Genomic DNA, 20914 nt, shown 5'->3' on the forward strand with positions numbered 1-20914 from the left:
CTTTATTTAGGCTTGGCCTATGTCCCCAGTTATCAGTCAACTTCAGACTGAAAGCAGTATTAAAGAACGGATGTTGCCACTTAGATCAATGTTGTTTTTTTAAAAAAAATGGCCTACTGTGTCTCAGATCAGACTCCCTTGGATGTCAAAACTTGTCCAGACCAAACACAATTGCCAACTTGCCAAACCCCTCAGAATGTAGGCCTGTACCCTTTAGCCTGCACCCATCAAGTCACGCATGGACCCTTCTCCCAAGACTGAGAACATCACAGGCTTCTCTCTGAAACCTGAGCACCATTCAGCTCAAACAGCACAATTTTCAGTAGTCAGCACAAAAAAAAAAAGAGATTTCATTTTCTTCTCTTGACATTTGCTCTTTTAAAATATAGGAATAAAACGCAATCTGAAAGGTTTTCGTTGTTTTGCGAGAAGCCTATTATAGTATTTTCTAATAAGAGGTATAGAAAGAAATTAAAAGGAAGAAAAAGTGACCAAAATTTCAGAATCTGAAGAATTATCACTGGCAATAATTGCCCTTACCTTTTAGTGAAAGAAAAGATCAAGTGTTCCAACAACCATCTCTTCACTCCTCCAGAAAAACAGCTCTGCCAAGAGAAAGATTAATGAGTGTTACTTATTTGCCTCTAATTCAAGGACCATTGTCAGAAGCATTTTTAATCATGGGCTTATGTCTTTACTACCAGTTTCAAAACTCAATCCAGTGTTTTGTGAAATGCTGGGCAGAATGATGCATGTACTGTCATAGATGTTAAGATAGCTTGGTTTTTGTTCCTACCTGGCTCCAAATGCTGTCTCACTTCCTCATTTTAGGAGCTAAAATGGAAATGAAGTTGAATAGGCAAACAGGGACCCGATTCTAAGAGTTTTGTGTGCCATGCAATGAAGTCTCATGTTGATCTTCTGTGTGATCACCAAAGGGATTTACTGAGTTTTAGTAGTAAAACACTCTTGAAGAAATGTGCTGGCAACTGTGTGGGACTGGGCGACAGGGAATATAAATGGAGGCAGGGAGGCTAGTTAGAAAGCTGGCGAATATTCTAGACAGGAGATGATGAGGTTTAAACTACAACGATCATTGTGGGGGTAACATCGAACAGTGTACCAAAATGAGTACTCGACAAATATTTATGGGAAAAGGGGAAGGAAGGAGCAAAAAACAAAGGAGGGAAGGGAGGGAGAGAGGGAAGGAAAGGAAAGAGGGAGGGAGGGAGGAAAGAAGGGAGGCAAGACAAAAAGAGCAGGGAGCTGAAATAGCTGAAACCTTTTGAAATCCTCCCAAGGTGCAAAACTACATAAACCATATATAATCTTTAAAAATCACGTTATGTAGCAGCAGTTCTCAGTCAAGTGGCACATTCAAATCATTTGAGTAACCTAAAAACCTTGATACCATGACTATATTCCAAACCAATTAAATCAGAACCTCTAGGGTGGACCCCGGGCCTCAGTATTTTTTGAAGTGCTCCCCATTGATTCTGTAATGTCACCCAGGGCTGAAAAATCAGTGCTCTGTAGACTGTCTGCCTCTGGAATCAATCTCTGCCTAATAATTGGTTGCCATGGAAATTTATCCGCCAGCTGGGTGAGGGTTATCCAACCTCCAGGTCACTTTCAAAACTAAAAATAACTGATACTTTTCAATCATTGGAATAATAAAATATTTTTATGATCCACAAAAAAATTAAAATGGGACCCACTCTTCCTCTATATGCACCCATTCAGCTCTGCTCAGTGAACTCTTTATTTGGGGTCTACTTCTAGGTATACATTAGAAGCACTAGAAAAGCCATTGGACATTTGATTCTCATTTGCTGGATAGAATCACCTCTAACGGTGTATCCAGCTGCTACTTATTTACGAGTCAGTCATGGTACAGTGCAGGGAAGGGGGACAACAGGCTTATAAGGCTTTAGTTTGTGTATTGTCTCTGCCATTTATTAGCTGTTGAGACTGGGCAAATCACTTCACTTGGTGGAGGTTTAGTTTCTTCATCTGTACAATAGAGATACTATTACCTCAATCAAAATCTTTTATTTTTTTTTGAAGGTAGAATGAGACAACACATGTTAGTTTGCAAATTTCAACTTCCGTTACTTTACACTCTATAACAATAATAGGTGCTTCTTATCTCTGTTGACATCAACCAAGATGACACAGAATTTTAAGATTAAAGGTAATTTAGGTAACATTTTTCCTCCATTCTACCATGTTCCTAAATACCAACGTCCGATGTGGGCTTCCTTGTCGCTCAAATCAGTTTTTAACAATAATTTGGGTTGCCAAACTACAGGACATGTTACATTTTTTTTAGGGGGTGAAGGCGATTTTCAGCCTAAGCTTTGCTAGGGAGTTAAGTGCCCTGATAACATGGTCAAGTTGCCCAAAGATTCTCTTCCTTAACGTATTGTATTCTATCCACTGGGGTCTGGTGACTGAAATGGCTGGAACCCTCAAGTGCTTGTGGGGAGCAAAACCCTATCATGAAATCACTGTCATTCCCTAGACACCTACACATGATCACCACAGTTGACAAGTGCACCTCAATGTTGTTACAGATGCTCTATTACCTAAAAGGAAAACTTAAAGAGAGAAAAAGAGAGCACAACAATTCATTTTCGATCTAATTAAAGTCACTACAAACAGCCTCCTGGTGCTTAACCTTTTTTTTCCTCCCAAATCCCAGTCTTTCAGCTGAAGGCTCAGATCTGGAACTTCATTGAGGTTTTTCTTAATTGCCTTTCCATCACTAATGGGATTCACTTCATTATTACCTCTGCCAAAAGCTTCTCCAACTTTCAGCCCCCATGCAGACACATTTACATGCCTATTTATAATTTACCTTTTCACTAAGGGCTGAAATCGTATCACCTCACAATTTAGGATGCTAAATTGGAGTGTGGCCCCTAATTGGGAAGCATTTTCTTAAATCATACATACACACACACACACACACACACACACACACATATATCTATAAATTCCCTCTTTCCAAACTCTTCCCTCTCTGTCCATTTGTCCCCTCTATTTTCTCCTAACATTCCCTCCATCCTTTTTTTCTTCCCAATTTCTTCCTCCCTTACTCACTCCCTTTCCTTAGCCTGCTCACGCCCATCCTCACGATCCTCACAGAGCCATCTTACTATTTCGAACATGTCTATGACCACCTCACCACTGTTTTTAATGAGCAGCTAGTTTACCATCTGATTGTATTTAATCCTAACACAAGTCTGTGAACTAGGTTTAATGATACCAATTTGAAGGTGAGGATACTGAAGGTCAAGAGGGAAACTGTGATCACGAAGAGCACCCAGCTCACAAATGCATGAGGTGGGCTTTGAACCCAGGTCTTCACCTCTGGAAACAGCTGGGACCATAGAAATCATGTGCCATATAATACTAACAGAAGGGAGGCTACCCAGAGAGGGGCAGTGCTTATCTAGAGTGTCTCAGGAAGTCAGTGGAGGAGGAGCAGCAGAAAGCCAGACCTACAAACTCCCAATGCTTTGTTCCTTCTATCTCTCACAAAATCTCTTATACCAGCACATTAAGTCAGAATTGTTGTAGTCTAATCAAAGAGAATGACTTAGCAGGGGGAGTCGGTTAATGCTGGGGATAGACTGACCTAGCACCAGAATGAGGACAGCTGGTGCTATGTGGAGCTGTGGTAATTTTTATTGGCTTGTTGGCACAGGCTTTGGGAGTTTTGGTTTAATGAATTCTATTTTCTTTGTGAAGAGGAAGGAGCTCTCTTATGAGTAAACAAAGAGGTGTTGGGGGTGGGACATTTAAGGAGAGAATGGAGGCATTTTTGGAAAATTGGAGACACCTGACCACTTTAGGTGGTTTTTCGATACCATATCTACCAAAGCTTTACTCTGTGTGTGTGTGTGTGTGTATGTGTGTGTTTGTGTGTGTGTGTGTGTGCTAGAAGCAGAGAAATTCAGAGAGATGGGTATTAACATAGCCTGCGCCATCAAAGAGGTTACAGCTCAACTAGAGAAATAACACTAACACTGAAATAATGAACAAGATGCAGTTAAGAAAAAATGCAAGAGGAGAAAGTCTAAGTAAATTATAGTTCAGCTCCTAGAACAAATATGGAGACTTTGGAAAAGGTGATTATGCAAATATTTTTGATTGCTTATTATGTGCAAGACTCTGTTTGTTCCTGGTTAAATAATACTAAACAAGTTATGGTGCCAGCTTGTAAATAATTTTCATCAAGTATGAACTGTGTTATCTTAGGTGAACACTGGAAGCAATTAGAGCATAAACAGAGAAAAGTCACCCATTCTCACTTCTTTGATAAAGTAACATGTAAGCTGAAACCTGGAGGATAAATCAGAATTAGGCAGGAAAGGTGGCTATTCTCTCTTTGGCTTCCCCTTCCCTGTCTCTTCTCTGGCCTTCTCTGGCTTGTTGCTCTGTGCTTCAGTAGGTGACATCTGGAGAATGTAGCATTCTGGGACCTGGCCAATGGGACGTGCCAACAGGAAATAAGAGGGCTGGCGGAGGGGATATTTCTACTTTGCCCTCTCCCTGCTATGATACCACATCTCTATTTCCTGCTGTGGTAATCACATCTCAATCAGTTGTTTCTTTCCGTGATGAGGCCCCTCCTCTGGCGTTCCAAGTTCTGGTTCTTGGTTGGCCCCAGATTATTTGGCCCTAGGGGGATAAGAACTTCCCAGCTTGCTAGTTTATGAAAATCTATCTAGTCTTTTCCTCGCCATCTTTCTCTTGTTCCCTTAAACCTACCTAACCTTCAGTAAGTGATTCCTACATTAAAGCCTCTTCATTTGAAAAGTGAGGACTGCATTGTTTCCTGCTAGCAAGCTAGCTGATATACCAGGTGAAGGCAGAGTGAGAGGTAGTTGGGAAGAGGATGATGTTCACGAGTAGTGTGTTGTGCAGGATGAGTGGAGAGCAGAATACGACATGGGGGTAGAGAGAGAAGTGAGACTAAAGAGGAAAACTGAACACAAAGGGTTTTGCATGTTGTACTAGGGGGTTTTTGTACAATGTAGAAAAATTCTTATAATTTATTAAATAATGAAATGATTTTACAATATGGACATTAAAATTTTGACTATGTTATACCTAGAAAAAGAACGTAATTATATCAAAATAACTACTGTGGCTGCCCTATGGGTTTTGCAATGTAGGGTTTTTTTTCTTTTCTCTGTTTAGTGAACTTTCTGAAATGGATTATGTTGATTTTACAATTTTGAAAATACACCTTTTAAGAGCAAATATCCTGAAGAGCTTATTATTTGAAATTCCCTTGAGAACATTGGATGAAATGCATGTTCCTGATTAGTTAACAGCCTTCCTCACAGAATCTGCAATTCTGTGCAAATGGGCAGCCAACACCTCTCCAACTCAGACCACCTAAGGGGCTGTGGATAGCAGAGATTTCACAGGGGAGCACAGAAGGACGGCCTTTTCCACAAAGCCTGCCTCTAGAAAAAAACAAAAGTTACCTGAAAACAGGTACCCCAAAGTTAGGATGGCTCAGGGAATAGACCATTTGTTGAGAAGCTGTTCCCATATGTTAAAGTGATTTTTGAGTAAGTTCTTAGAAGAGCTGGCAGTCTCTAACACATGACTATGGATCGCCTGGTCAGACAGGAGCTCTGCTAGGTGATGGGGGGTGGGCGTTGCTCATTCCAGTGCAATGCAGGAAGAGGATGTCTTAACAAGAGACATTGTCTATTACCACTGCAGTTGCAATAACAATGACCATAAAAACAACAAGAATTCCACACAGTGAATGTTTATTACCATTACTGCCTTGATTTAAAAAATTACAATGCTTGTTTTGAAAAAAATCTTATTATCAATGTGCCTACAGATTTCTGCTGTTTGTGTGTGTGTGTGTGTGTGTTTGTCTGAAAAGTTGCTATTAACTTTGAGAATAACTTACAACCAATGGCATTTAAGAATCAAGGGACAACAGTAAGCCAAAAGCTGTGTTAAGCCCTTCACATATGACACTTGTTTTAATTCTCACAACTCTATGAGGTACGTAACATTATTAGTATTACTTTAAAGGTGGGAAAACTGAGGCTGAGTGAGGATACAGTGTTTGCAGAAGATGACATGGCCGCAAGTGGTAGAGCTAAGACCCCAATCCTGGTTCATCTAATTTGAATGTCCATGCTTCAACCACTTTTAGCCATTGACTATAGTGGGATAGAGAGCTTCAGGCAAGAACCTGGTTTAAGATCACACTTGTAATTGTCCTTGTTTTGTTCTCTTTCACCGACCATCCTTCTACGTACTTTGTAGAGTTTCTCACAAAAAGAGGTGAGTATATGGACTAATGAATGCTGATTTAAATCTCTGATACTTATATTTGTCATTGGGATTGATGCATTTGTATTCTGATCTTCTACACCTATCTCCAAGTGTTTAGTTAATGTGGATCTGTCTCAGAGGGAAGGGGCTATCTTCATAGACAATAAACTCAGCTAAGTCCCTCTTTGGATTTCCCTCTTCTTGCCCCTAGTTTTGGGCATCTCTTTTGAGCTCTGCAGTTCCAATGTCATTATGCCTGGGAATTGGCCTGGCCAAGAGGACAGCATATCTGTGAGTAAGGATGGATACATGGATCAAGTTATTTCTTAAGGTTATGAAATGTCAACACAGGTTATGAAATGTCAGCACAGATGAAATCATGTAACTCTTAAAAAAAAAATATTTCCTGATATAGGAAAAATCTGGAGAGCAGCTCCCAGAAAACATCTGTAAGAGGCAGCGACCAAGAACTCAAACATCTCCCAAACTTTAAGACCTTAGATCCTGGTGCTGTGCAGTAGATTTATCGTACAGCAGAGGGGGCAAGGCCTGTGACAATCATGGCAGATTGCTGACAGTTGCTCCATTATCTACCTTCCTGTGGATTCTCCTGTCTCTCTGTCTATGCTCTGCCTGTGTGACCAAATCCAGCTGGAGGACAGAGGTAGCTACTAATAGCCAAGAAGCCACATGCAAAAAGGACAATGAACACAGATGATGTGCCGTGTGGGCACCCCTCAATAACATTACTATGGCAATCAAACACTGTAAAAAGGGCTTCATTTCATAAGGAACAGTATTGGACCAATGGTTCTGAGAAGCAGCCTGACTCATGATTGTGGGGGTTCAACCCTCAGTTCTACCACTAAAACTCTGTGTGACCTCAGACATGTTTTTCTACCTATCTCATTTTGTCTGTCATCTGTAAAAGTAGATTAAATGAAACCTATCTGTTAGAGTTAATTTAATTTGCTAGATAGCTGAAAAGGCATAAGCACCAGTATTAGACATACATAAGCAATAAGTGTTACTTCCTTTTTAAATTCTTCTACTCAGCCCACTCTCATTTCTTATATGAGAACTTTCCCAAAGAGGACGATGGCTTTTCCAATGTCACTTTTTTTTTTTCCAAAGGTAGTGCACCAGAAAGCATACCAAATCAGGAAGAAATGGGTTTGAATCCTATCTTTACTCCTTAATGTGATGTTGGGAAAGTTACTTAACTTTTCTAAGCCTCAATTTCCTCATGGCTATATGGAGGAGGGCAGTAAAAGCACTGTTCTCCCCAAATCTCTGGCATGCATTTATTTTAAGAAAGAAAAATGTCCAAACTCGGGAGTCCCACACACATCTAGTATTCCAAAGAATTGTGCCTTTAGTATATCGGGAAGCATGAGAATCATCCAGAAAGTGCACATGTCTCAATCTTGGTGGTAGAGTGGGGTTCTCTCTTAAGAACTTGAACCACAGCTATTCAAGCCAGCTTGCCTTCTGGATTTACACCATCAGTACTACCCGCATCCCCAACAAAAAGCAACAAAAAGCAGAAAGCAAAACACTCTCAAGCAAAAAAATTAAAGTAGGCTCTCAGTAGCCCCATGTGACTAGTAGAAGCAAATTTCTCTGGCAGAACTTTAATAGCAGCCCACAGAGATTTTAAGACATTTTAAGATCCATTCCAAATTAAAAGATGCCAAAGTATGAAAAGATATACATCTACAAAGTGATGAAATATGGTAATGTAGTACCCCTCATATGATTATTTTAAGAAATAATGATTACATATATGAAGTGTGATAAAAAATATACGATGAGTAGGGAACCAAGATGGCGCAGTAGGTAACCACTGTGCTTACCTTCTCTCACAACCACATTAAAATTAAAACGAATCTACAAAACAACCATTATTGAGAATCACCTAAAATCAAGCTGAACTGAAGCCTTTCAAATAAAGACATGCAGAAGAACCACCTCTGGTCTAGTAGGAAGGTCAGAAATGCGGAATGGGCTTGTCCCACATCCGCATGTGACCATTAAACACTGTGAGGGCTATTTTGGCTGTGGGGGTCCCCAGAGGAGTGAGAGATCCCAGCCCTACCCCAGCCCAGGGTTCCAGTGCTAGGGAGAGAAGTCCTCATAATTTCTGGTTGCGAAAACCAGCAGAAATTGTGACTGAGTGACACTGAGGCCAGCTATACTCCCAGGCACTCCTTTTTAAGGGACTACACGTGGCCTCACCCAACAATGGAATCACTCGCTCTGAGCTCCAGCATGGGAGCAGCAGCTGGAGAGGTGGCAGGGACAGGTGGTGGGGAACTGAATTATCTGGCTTGGGACAGGGCCTGGAGAGGCAGCTTTCTCTTGGACAGGGGAGCCAGTAGAGGCCATTGTTTCTTTGTTGAACCCTCCACCTTCCCCGCCTGTGAACAAGGGTGTCTGCCAAATCTGAGTCTCTGCCTTGCCTTCTCCATACCCTGGCGATTTGAGACCTGGCACTGCCCAACTTTTGGGCAGACCTAGGCTCCTTTCAGTAGCTTTTTTTATTCAGACCACCTGCTCTGGCTCAAGCTGCAGACTTTCCTAGGGTCTCTCAAAGGTTCGCAGAACCCAGACAAGCAGCATATGGCTTGAGTGTGTCCTGTAACTCTGGCTGAGCAGCCCTAAGCCAGCACTAGTGGCAGCTGGTCTTGGTTCATGGCTTGGCCTCTCAAGGTGCTTCCAAGTACAGCACGGGTGGCAGCCATCTACCTATTTCTTTCTTGCTCCTGCTAGGTGTCCCTGGGTTGGGCACTGGCTCTGGCTGAATGGACTTCCTCCAAGGTGGTCCTGGGGCTGGTGCCCACCCTGGCCAGCTTCAAAATGCGCTGGAGAATCACCCAGCTTCCCCCAAGCACGACACACCCAAGAGGCAGATGGCAGGCACGAGAATCCTGCTGAGGCAGCTCCTGCTCTGTAGGGTCAGCCCCTGCACAACAAGCCTTCCACCACAGTCAAGTCCAGTCCTCACAACCAGTGAGCCCAAGGGTCAGTCCCTCCCACTGATGTGCAATTATCAACCAAGGCTCAACTACAAGAGGAGGGCACACACAACCCACACATGGGACACACCTGGAGCATGTGGCTCAGGTGACCAGAAAGACTGCACCACTGAACCCCACAGCATACCTACTACATAAGGCCAGTCTACTAAGACTGGGAGACATAGCAGCCCTACCTAACATACAAGAACAAACACAGGGAGGCAGCCACAAACACAGGAGGAGAAAGAAACATGTCCCAAATGAAAGAACAGAACAAAGCTCCAGAAAAAGAAGTAAGCAAAATGGAGATAAGCAATCTATTAGATGCAGTGTTCCAAACACTGGTTATAAGGATGCTCAATGATCTCAGGGAGAACTTCAACAGAGAGATAGGAAGCATAAAAATCGAGATGAAAATCATAGAAAAGATCCAGTCAGAAATAAAAATGAAGTAATGAAAATGAAGTAATGAAAATGAAGAATACATTATAGGGAATCCACAGCAAATTAGATGAAGCAGAGGATCTAATCAGAGATGTAGAAGATGGAGTAGCGGAAAACACCCAACCAGAACAGCAAAAAGAAAAAAATAATCCAAACTTGAGGAGAGTTTAAGATGCCTCCAGGACAGCATCAAGCATACCAACATTCACATTATAGGGGTACCAGAAGAAGAAGAAGAAGAGAGAGAAAGGAATTGAAAACCTATTTGAATATAATGACAGAAAACTTCCCTAACCTGGTTAAGGAAATAGACATACAAGCCCACGAAGCTTGTAGAATCCCAAACAAGATGAACCCAAAAAGGCCAACACCAAGATACATCATAATTAAAATGCCAAAGGTTAAATACAAAGGGAGAATCTTAAAATCAGCAAGAGAAAATCTGTTAATTACCTACAAGGGAGTCCCCATCAGACTGTCAGCTGACTTCTCATCAGAAACTTTGCAGGCAAGAAGGGACTAGCAGGAAGTATTTCAAGTGATGAAAAGCAATGGCATGCAACCAAGATCCAGCAAGGCTGTCATTTAGAATTGAAGGATCGATAAAGAGCTTCCCAGACAAAAAAAAAAAAAAAAAAAAAAAAAAAAAAAAAAAAAAAAAAGCTGAAGGAGTTCATCACCCCCAAACCAGTATTGCAATGAATTTTAGAGGGACTTGTTTAAGATGGGAGGGGGGTTAAGGATGTGTGGAATGGGAAGGGATTAAGAAGTACAAATTGGGTGTTATACAGTAATCATGGGGATGTAGGGTATAGCATAAGGAATATAGTAAATAATATTGCAATAATTAGGTATGGTGCCAGATAGGTACTAGATCTATCATGTTGATAGATGGGAATGGGGTTGTGGGCAGGGTGAAAAAGGTGAAGGCATTAAGAAATACAAATTGGTAATTAATACAGTATGGGGAATATAATCAACAAAAGTTGTAAAGATCACGTAGGGTGCTAGGATGGGCACTGGACTTATCAGGGGCATCACGTCATAGATGTGCAGATGCCTGACCAATGCGATATACACCTGAAGAGCTGAAGTAGAATTATATTGAATCTCAACTATAATTAAATATATAGGCATACATAGTGACAGGATGTGGAGTACAACATAGGGAAGGTAGTTGATGATATTATAACAGCTATATAAGATATCAGAGGGGTAGTAGATTGGGGGGTGGGTTATCACTTTATGAGGGGTTTAAAGGTCTATTATGTTGCTTTGTACACCTGAAACTAATAAAAAATAAATTAAAAAAATAACGATGAATGTTTAAATTAAAAATATTACAATAATAGACACATTGTCATTACTCCCCCTCACTTCAAACCCAGTTATCCCATCATTCTTGCCACTTTCTGAAGCAGTTCTGGAAGTCCGCTTACATGAGTGTCTTTAGTTGAGCTGTTGTGGCTGCCTCAATGTCCTGAATCAATTCAAAACGTTTACCTTTCATGGGTAATTTTGACTTTGGGGAAGAGCAGAAGTCACATGTGCCAAATATGGTGAATAAGGTGGATAAGGACACATCGTAATGTTTTTATTTGACAGATACTACCATATGAGAAGTGATGTATGACACAGAGGGCTGTCATGATGGAGGTTGAAGTAAAGACACTCACGAAAGAGGACTTCCAGAACTGCTTCAGAAAGCAGCAAGAATGATGGGATAAGTGTGTCGTACGTGAGGGAGGATATTTTGAGGGGGATTAATGTCAATGTGTCTTTTACTGTAATTTTTTTATTTAAACATTCACCGTATTTTGTGATCACACCCTGTATATACATGCGCACACACACACATGTGTGTGTGTGTTTGTGTGTGTATCTTAACTGTGTGGCCTTGGGTAGGTCACTTAGGAGGATAAAATCTGTGGTTCCTAACATCCCCTTTACTCTTGTTGTAGTGATTCATTTTATTGTAGTCTTTATTTATTCACAACGATTTACTTCTGTCAGGTTTCAAGCTCAAATTATGGCATCCTTGATTGTCCTTGAAATGCCTCACAATATTTTGATAGTTAATTTCTCTGAAGACTTAGAAGTCAAAGTTTCTACTAAACTTCTTTTTATCATGTTTGGTTTCTGTTCTAGGCACCTGATATCATTCATTATCTCCTTTAACATTGAAATATATTACTATGCCAACAGTCATGGGCTCTGAAATTTAGTCCTGAACAAAGAAGGCAAAGGAATCCCAGAAGAAGCCATTTTTCCATGCCTGGATTCTAATAATGATGGTGGTAATCAGCTTGCAACCTTTTGTTTTTATGCCACAGTAAGATATTTCATGAGGGACTTATTCATTAAAGACCACAAAAGGGGCATATCTACTTTTCTTATCCATAACTAATTAGAGAAGGACAAAAGGGCTTTCTTTCAGGCGGGGGAGAGCAGAGTCTTAAGGAAGAGTGAGGAATCATCAATTCTGGAAAAGAACAGGACTTTTAACCCACCTGTGCTTCCATACGATGCTATCTGCTTTTCAATTCCCTTGCCAGGTTGGGTTGGCAGGACTAAGAGCAGCATGTGAAAGCAAGATTAGAGTTTTGGAAGGAAGTCGCTCTCAGAAGGGATAATCTCAAAATCTTTTAAACAATCATATGTGACAAAATATGGAAGAGTTCTTCTGAAAGTAAGGGCCCTGGGCAGGAAGGAGAGTAATGAGGGAGTTCAATGGTATAGAAACATGTACTCATCCAATCATCCAGCAACAATTTTTGGAGCACAATCCAAGTGCCATATACTGTGCTAGGTACAGAGGAGAGGGGTAATCCATGCTTCTCATTAGGTATCTTTTCTGTCTGGCCACTGTTAACAACACACGCTAGAAAAGGATAGAAGGCCTTTCTTCTTCCCCAAATGAATGAGTATACCCTTCCTTCTTCCTTCCTTCATTTACCTGTCACTTCAATAAACACTTGAACAGATGCTATGTGCAAGGTACTGCAGCCAGCAAGGAAGCCAGCAAGGAAGCAAGGATTTACAGCTAGTAAATCTGTACATTTTTGTTTCCAGGATGCGCTACGAGGTCTTACTCGTAACAGATGCTCAACAAATCTTCGTCAATAATAATGTTGATGACGAGGATGCTGATTTAGCCATTAGGGTTTTTTCACTATGTTGCACATTTAAAGTATATATATTTGATATGAATCTCAAGTAGATATTAATTATCTATTTTAATAATGGCACTATTTTCAGCAGGTTAGTCTAAAAAAATGTCAAGTGTTTCATGAGTGTGTAATTGTTTTTCATAAATAAATTGATTACTAAATTATTTCAAGAAAAAAGGGCAAAAAAGCTGAGTAGTTTGACTAATTCCTGATACAAGATTGGCAAGAAAATTAGATATTGTCTTAGATGCTGCTTAAAACTGCATGTGATTTTCACAAAATGAAGCTTTACCTCATATTCTGTCTGAAAGCTTTTTTATGAAGGACCTTGAAGACTGAGTTTATAGAAGGAACACAGGAGTTAATATTAGAAAGCATAGGTTCATGGCTGTGATCACAACTGTTACTTTGCATTAAATACTCTGAATGGCCACTTCTTTATTCAGACACTGGAGTTAAGTCCCTGCCTGTTCCATTGTTCAGGGTTGTTAGAAGAACCAAGAGGAGATAATATACATGAAATTCATTAAGTCCTACATAATGGTTAGGGTTTTTATTATTGGGCTTCCATACTAATACACACTAGAAAAGGGAGGGAATCTTTTGCTCCATCTCACATTTCCTGCATTAGGACTACACTGAAAATCATCCACACCTGGCCAGAATGAGGCCACCGTCTGAAGTCCCTCCATGGCAGATCTTGAAAGTTGTCCCATCTTTGAGATTCCTTCTACTAAATATGAAATACTCTTGGTTGATTATACCATGGAATAAAGTGAGAAGGGTGCTGATCCACCTGCCATTGAACCCCAGCTCTTCCACTTATCAGTTGTGGGGCCAGGGAAGGACTGCCCAGCTTCTCTGAGCACAGAATCCTCAGCAGGGAAAACAACTACCTGGAGTGGTGCCTGGAACATATGAGGTACACACCCAAAAGGCAAGAAAAATATAAGATGCTTCTCTCTTTCAACTTCTTCAGGAAGGATCATCCATGTTAGGGTCGCTGTCCCTTATGAAAGATGTAACAGAGTAGAAAGAGATAAACTGAGGTGAGTGTGACCGTGTGACCGAGGCTTAGCTCCTGAGTCTCACAAACAAATAAACATGGATAATTAAAATCACTGTGTGCTCACTCAATTTGGAGCATGATGCTGGAGACATTTTTGGTAGTTTCCTCAAAATCCACTCCCATCTTCTTCCTTGCTAACAAACCCCTAATTACGTGCAGGGTGGCCATATGGCCAGCTTCACCAACCACATTCCCCAGTCTCCTTTGCAGTTTGTGACAATTCTTAATGATCAGCTATAAATGAAAGTCACTCCTTTAGCTTTGGAGAAAACTTCACAAATGCAGGCAGACTCAGCTGGCATTCACCCTTTGCTCTTTGATATTCCCTTTCTTCCTCTCTGGAACATGGAGGCAATAATGGAGCCTGAGCAGCCATATCACAACTCCAATGTGTCTTGTTGCAGGAGAAAATTAAAGTTGCCATTCGGTTAAACCATTGTAATTGAACTTCTGTTACATACAACTAAACACATGTGATATAAGAACTTTGTGAAATAATAAAGTTCTTCTGCAGCGTCTGACATAGAGTGTCAGATCCTCACTGAATGTTATTTCCCTCTCCTTTTTCTTGCCCGGCTAGAGAACACACACAGGGACTAGGGGTAGAAGCTCTGTTCAGGAGTAAGGGTGCTCTGCAACTATCTGGATTCTGAATAAAGTAGTAACCAATTAGGGTGTAAAACCAGGAGATTAAAAACGAAGGTCTCAACATCAGGAGAGAAGCAGTGGTGCATACGTATGGTGCCTTCCATTTTACAAATAAGGAAACTGAGAATTGGCAGGCGTAAGCAATTTCCCCAAGCTGAGATGGCCAGTAGATAGTCCTCATTGGAGACTTAATAACCCTAAGGCTGTCGGATGCTGATTACTGCCCTTTTCGTTGTGTCCTTTGGTAGAGGTACAGCGATGTCACAGAAGAGACATCATCTATAATTTGATTCTCACTGTGTATGATAGGTTTCTTTAGGACTTTCGTTTTTCCAAGAAATGTGTTTGGGGGGGTTGGTTAAAAAAGATAGAGAATCTTTGCCTTCTTTACATTATATTTCTTTTGAGAGTTTGCAGGCACACGGGGAAATATGCTAGCTGTTTTCAAAGGCTGGAGGTACTAAAGGCTTAGACACAGACACTTGTGTGAGGCCATGGTTCTTCATGGTTGTGCAGGCCGCCAAGCACCTGATGGTGCTGATGTTAAGGTGATAACCTGGGAAGTAGACTGCAGCCTGGGCTCTGCAGGCGGACCACTGAGACCATCTCGGCTTAGAAACATACCGTGTTTCCCCGAAAATAAGACCGGGTCTTATATTAAGTTTTGATCCAAAAGATGCATTCGGGCTTATCTCCAGGGGATGTCCTCCTGAAGAATCATGCTAGGGCTTATTTTCTGGTTAGGTCTTATTTTTGGGAAACATGGAAGCTCTCTTTTTCACCAGCTATTGGATGAAGGTACTTAACCTTGGATTAGAGACATGCTCAAATGTAAAATAGAAATAATGCCTAATTTATAAAATTGATGTAAAAAGTAAACAAATTAATCTGAATGAAATGTTCAGTCTAGTGCCTAGCACATAGTAGGTACTCAATAAACCTCTCTTTTCTTTCTTTCTTTCTTTCGACAACAGTGCTCCTCTTTTGAAATAACCTGTTAATTCTGGATGCTGTATCTCCTCACAATGGCAGTGTCCCACTCTCCAAAGTCAGGTAACTTTGTCTCAAAAATGATTTATTAGCACTATTTTAGCCTTTACTGTTCCAGTATACCCTAAGAATTGGAAACAGGTTTACTATCAGAAAAAAATATAACCACATTATAAATATGCAGGAGAAAATACTATGTGTCCACATGTTTATGGAAAAAGAAAGCTGATGAAAACTAAGCATCTCAGCTGTTTCTGAGTTTTCTCATTAACATTTGTTTGCTCTTTTTGATTCCTTTTGTTTTCTGTGAGCAGGCAAGTGGTAGCAGGTGCCAAAGTTTAAGAAAAAATGAGAGACAAATTTAAATGGAATTATAAATATCTATTCATTGACTCTTTTGCTCCATGCAAATTATGTGGGGGTGTGAATAAGAATGTAACTAGGGAAACCAATTATTTTATGCAGAGTTGCTCTGTGTTGGGTTTCTAGAAGGCTGAGCTGAGGCTGCCCAGTGAAGGCAAGTGAAGAAGAGCCTCTCAGTGGGACCTGAGGCACCAGGATGGGTTTTAACAAACTAGGCTTCACGTTTGCACCAGTCAGCCCAGTTTGCATGGGACTTTTCTGTTTTTAGCACTACAAGTTTGGTCACTCTAGCGAGAATTAAATTCATCAGCATGTGGAATACCAAACTTATCCAGTCATGCAAATCTGCAATAGCAATTCAATTCTCATCCCACATCCCACCTATCGTCTGTACTTATTGACTGCTGAAGGAACTCACCACAGTTACTCAGCAGACAAACCTCGCTGGTCAGAGAACAGGGACAAAGGGCAGTGGCTGTTTCTCTTCTGCTGACTCTTACTTCCTCTTCTTTGCCTGTTTGCTTCTGTGCAGAATGCATCCATGGATACAATTATCTCTCTGTAAGCTGAATGGCTGATGGACACTACTGGTAATGGCAGCAGAGGGCAACGCGGCCCCTACACAAAGACTTAATAGATGGGGTTACCCAATGTATTAAGTGCAAAGTACGTGGAGTACATCCAAAGTGATTGTCTACATGGACCCAATAAATGAAATAACAGATGAAAACTCATTTGTTCTAGAAAATGTGATCTGATATACTGAAGAGAGACTAGAAAGATTTGTCTTTTTTTAACTAGCCACTTTTTTGAGCACCTAGAATGTACCAGGCATTCATTTAAATGTGCTTTCATTTAATCCTTCAGCAACTCTGGGAGGTAGTAGAGACATGGAAAGACTGAGGCTTAGTGACCGTTTTCAATTCGAGCTGTGCTAAGAACTAGGTGGATCACCTTGTGTATGTCTTTTAGCCACAGCATACCTCTCTATATTTACCTGTAAAATACGCCCTCTTTATTTCCCAGGGTAAGTTTCAGGATTAGATAAGAAAATAAACATGAACTTACTTCATGAAGTGCTATAGAGATATAATCATGTCTCTACACACACACACACACACACACACACACACACACACAGAGACAGAGAGAGAGATGCCTAGGAACTTTGGGAAATTTAATCTTACTGACAACAGCTAACCAAGAAATGACGTGGGTGTGGGGACCAGGGCTTTAGCCTTTGACAGAGTCCTGCCACTCCCTCTCCAAGACACCAAAGAAACAGACAATGTCAATACAAAGTGCTGCCTTCCAGATGTAGCTTCCCTCTCTGTCTCTTCTAATTAGAAATCCCATACTCCATCCCTGCTTTAAGCCCCAATTTCACATTTATACATCTCAGTTGTTTATTGTTTACCAAGCTATTGGAAATACAGAAACAACTAAAATACTTGTGCTTAGAACACTGATTAAACTCCAAGTATTCACAAATGTTAACAAGGATGTGTTAGCTAACAAAGAAAAATGGTTTAAGTTATAATTTGTATCTTGATATCTTGTGGGATTTTGTTCTTAATCATTTCAATTTCACACAGTCATTTTGCAGTGATTCTCTGTTTTACAATGGGAAAACAGCTTGTTTTAATACTTGACAATATCTCATTTCTGTCATATATGATGAGGTTTTGTATATTACAACAAGCCAAAAGATGGTAACTTAGCATTTGAAGAAAGACTTCAATTTCAGTTATTAAAGTTTTGCATTTAAAGCAAACTGAAATGTTATTTTATATAGACTTATACCATCACATATTACATTCATGTCTACTTCAGAAGAAAAGGAATCAGCAAAGTTCTAACTTATTTACATTAAATACAAAAATATTAGTTTTTAAAATCTACTTGTTTTCAAAAAGCCATCTAAAGTTCCCAGCATCCCTTTAGCAATAGAAGTTCTATTTTGCCGATGGCAAAACAAACCCAAATATCAAAGGCTTGATGATATTGAAAGCTAAGATCTCAGAAGGGCTGAGGGACTCTGAGTTATACACACATATTCTCTTACCTTTTTAAGGCTTGAGATACACATCCAAAAATTTCAAGGTTATCTTATTCCAGAAGCTAATGTGTTTAGTGCATTGGTTAATAGAAATAATTGACAGTCAAACTATTCTCGTGACAATCATTGGAAGGAAGCATAGTTCTTCCTTCTCAGGTATTTACCGAACCAGGGAGGGGGAAAAAAAGAAAGGCAGGAAGGAAGAGAAGAAAGAAAATTAGAAGAATATTATATTTACAAGCTTTAATCATAGCTCTTCCCTACATGTAGATTGAATTGACCCCTTGGATTTATTTCCACTACCAAATTCCCCATTCCCCATTCTAAGTTTTCATCATTTAGGATATTATATCAGGGAATCATAATCTTAAAGGGACCTTGACATTCACCTAGTTCAATTTCCTTTTCAGATCTTCAATTGTTTCTCAGCCCATGGCTCACATGGTCATCTGGCTGGTGACTAAGGACCTTCCATGATTAGGAATTCTTCACTTTCACGGCAGCCTAGCTCCTTGGATGGATATCACTCAGAGCATTATCCATCATGCTGAGTTGTCAATTGTTCTTTTCTAGATTCTTTTCTTCCTCCCTTCCTCTTCCTCTCCTTTTCCTTAACTCCGTCCTTTTTTACTTTAATTTCTTTTTCCCTTCCGCTCACTTCCTGTCCTTCCTTCCTTCCTTCCTTCCTTCCTTCCTTCCTTCCTTCCTTCCTTCCTTCCTTCCTTTCTCTCTCTCTCTCTCTCTCTCTCTCTCTCTCTCTCTCTCTCTCTCTCTCTTCCCCCCTTCTCTCTTTCTTTTTTCTGTCACCTCTTCCCCAAAATAGTAACTATACACCTACCATGCACCAAGTACTATCTTCTAAAACCCGGGAAGACTTACCTAGGGTTAGGATTAAAGTTAGGGTTTCTGCTATCCAGTACCTCACCCTATATGAAGAAAACAGAAAGTACAACATTGTGATGCACATGTGTTGGCATGGAGAAGAAACAGGGTACTATGGGAATGTGGAAACAGGGCATTCAATCCACTCTTCCATGAGGCTAGGACTCCAAAACAGGTTTCAATTAATAAATAAGAGTTAATTAAAGATGTGGATTTAGGTAAACGTTATGCCTGTTGCCTCCCAGGATGACACCACAATTACAAATAAATTATAGAACAATCAACCTCAAGAGTCATCTGAAGACTAGCTGGATAGAACCCCTATAACTAAGGATATAAAGAAGAGGCCAAATCGAGACTGGTAGGAGGGACAGAGACGTGAAGTGAGCCAATCCCAAACCCACCAATAGTGGTTGAACACAAGGAGGGACACTTCCTTGGTCGGGGTCCCCCAAAATGAGGGAGTAGTCCCATCCCCACATTGGGCTTCCTAGCCCAGGGGTCCTGTGCTGGGAAGAGGAATTCCCACAACATCTGGCAGCGAAAATCAGCGAGGACTCTGTCTTTCCATCCCACTGAGAATGAAGGTGCCTAGAATCCCAGATGCCCTTTTAGAGGGACCGCAAAGAGACTCACTTGTTTGCAAATACTCACCTGGTCTCTGGTGGAGGGGCAGCAACTCAAAAGACACCAGAGACATACAGGAAAGACTGAGTTGTGTGACTTCACTGAGAGGTCTGGAGAGACCAGCCATTGTCCCCCTGTGGAGCTGGACTCATGTGTAGCCTATAGGAGGGCACCAACTTTTCTATGTTGACCCCTCCCCCAAAGGGTCAAATCTGAGAAAATAATTGGTTTAGCAAAATTCACACTTACACACCACCTTGGTGCTGCCCTGGGTCCCAGTCCAGCACAGCTAATACTGCCCTGTGGTGGTGGGGGCACTCTCAACTACAGAGTCGCCAGCCCCACCCCAAAACTGCAGAAGGCTTTAAAGCAGCAGCAAATAGGCCGCTGGTGGTCAGTGACCCAAAACGTGTGGTTACAACCACTATTGGCAGCTTTCAGGAATTTGCTAGCCCAAGGTAAGCAGTGGCTTGCCACAGTGTTTTCAGGGCATTTTTGTAAAGTGGTCATAGGCCTGGTGCCAGTGCAAGAAAAGAAACTGCATTAACTTTATATAAACCACTCTGCAAATCCTCGGAACCCAGGCCTGCCTACCTAGGGCTGTATTGCTGGGGCATTCTCAACATGAGTTCAGCCTGGTGTGTGCACCTAAGGAGACCCTTTCAACAGGAGACCTATGGTCAGCCAGCAGGTGGGAATAGGCACAGGGGGCCCTGGGCCTTTTGCTAAGCTGCCCCAGGCTCAATACTGGTATCAGATGGCCTTGTTTCACAGTGAGGCCACCGCCACATGCCTCCAGGTACAGCACAGGCAGCAATCAACCACATATAGCTGCATAGCTCTTACTGGGTAGCCCCAGTTCGGTCACAGGCAAGGCTGAAATAGGCCTGCATGGGAACCCCTCTGAAGAGACACCAGAGACAACACACCAAGAGACTGGGTTAAGACCACACCAGAGCACTGCCTGGGTAGCCTGACAAGTGGCACACCCAAAGATGGAACTTACAAAAGGTTCATGGTTGAACCCCACTCAGAAGGGTCAGCCGCCACACAGCAGCTCATGTGTGAGAATTTCAGCAAAGAGATAGTAAGCATAGAAACCATAAAAATGGCCAGTCAGAAATGAATAATATAATAATGGAAATGAAGAATACACTAGAAGGAATCAACAGCAGATTATATGAAGCAGAGAACTGAATCAGCAATTTAGAAAACAAGGTAGTAGAAAACACACAATTGGAACAGCAAAAAGAAAAAAAAATAAATGAAACAAACAAACAAACAAAAATGAAGGTAGTTTAAAGGACTTTTGGGACAACAT

At 41.1% G+C, this 20914-nt stretch overlaps 1 long non-coding RNA gene across 1 annotated transcript in view; it reads right to left on the reverse strand.

The window, feature by feature from the left end:
• Nucleotides 1-477: 477 nt before the first annotated feature.
• Nucleotides 478-20914, reverse strand: part of LOC308503760 — a 965753-nt gene continuing 945316 nt past the window's right edge. The window contains exon 5 of the long non-coding RNA XR_013994239.1: nt 478-605. This is a non-coding gene — a long non-coding RNA (uncharacterized lncRNA). The remainder of the gene's footprint in view (nt 606-20914) is intronic.

The sequence above is a fragment of the Rhinolophus hipposideros genome, assembly GCF_964194185.1.
Source record: "Rhinolophus hipposideros genome assembly, chromosome: 10".
Taxonomy (NCBI): Eukaryota; Metazoa; Chordata; class Mammalia; order Chiroptera; family Rhinolophidae; genus Rhinolophus; species Rhinolophus hipposideros.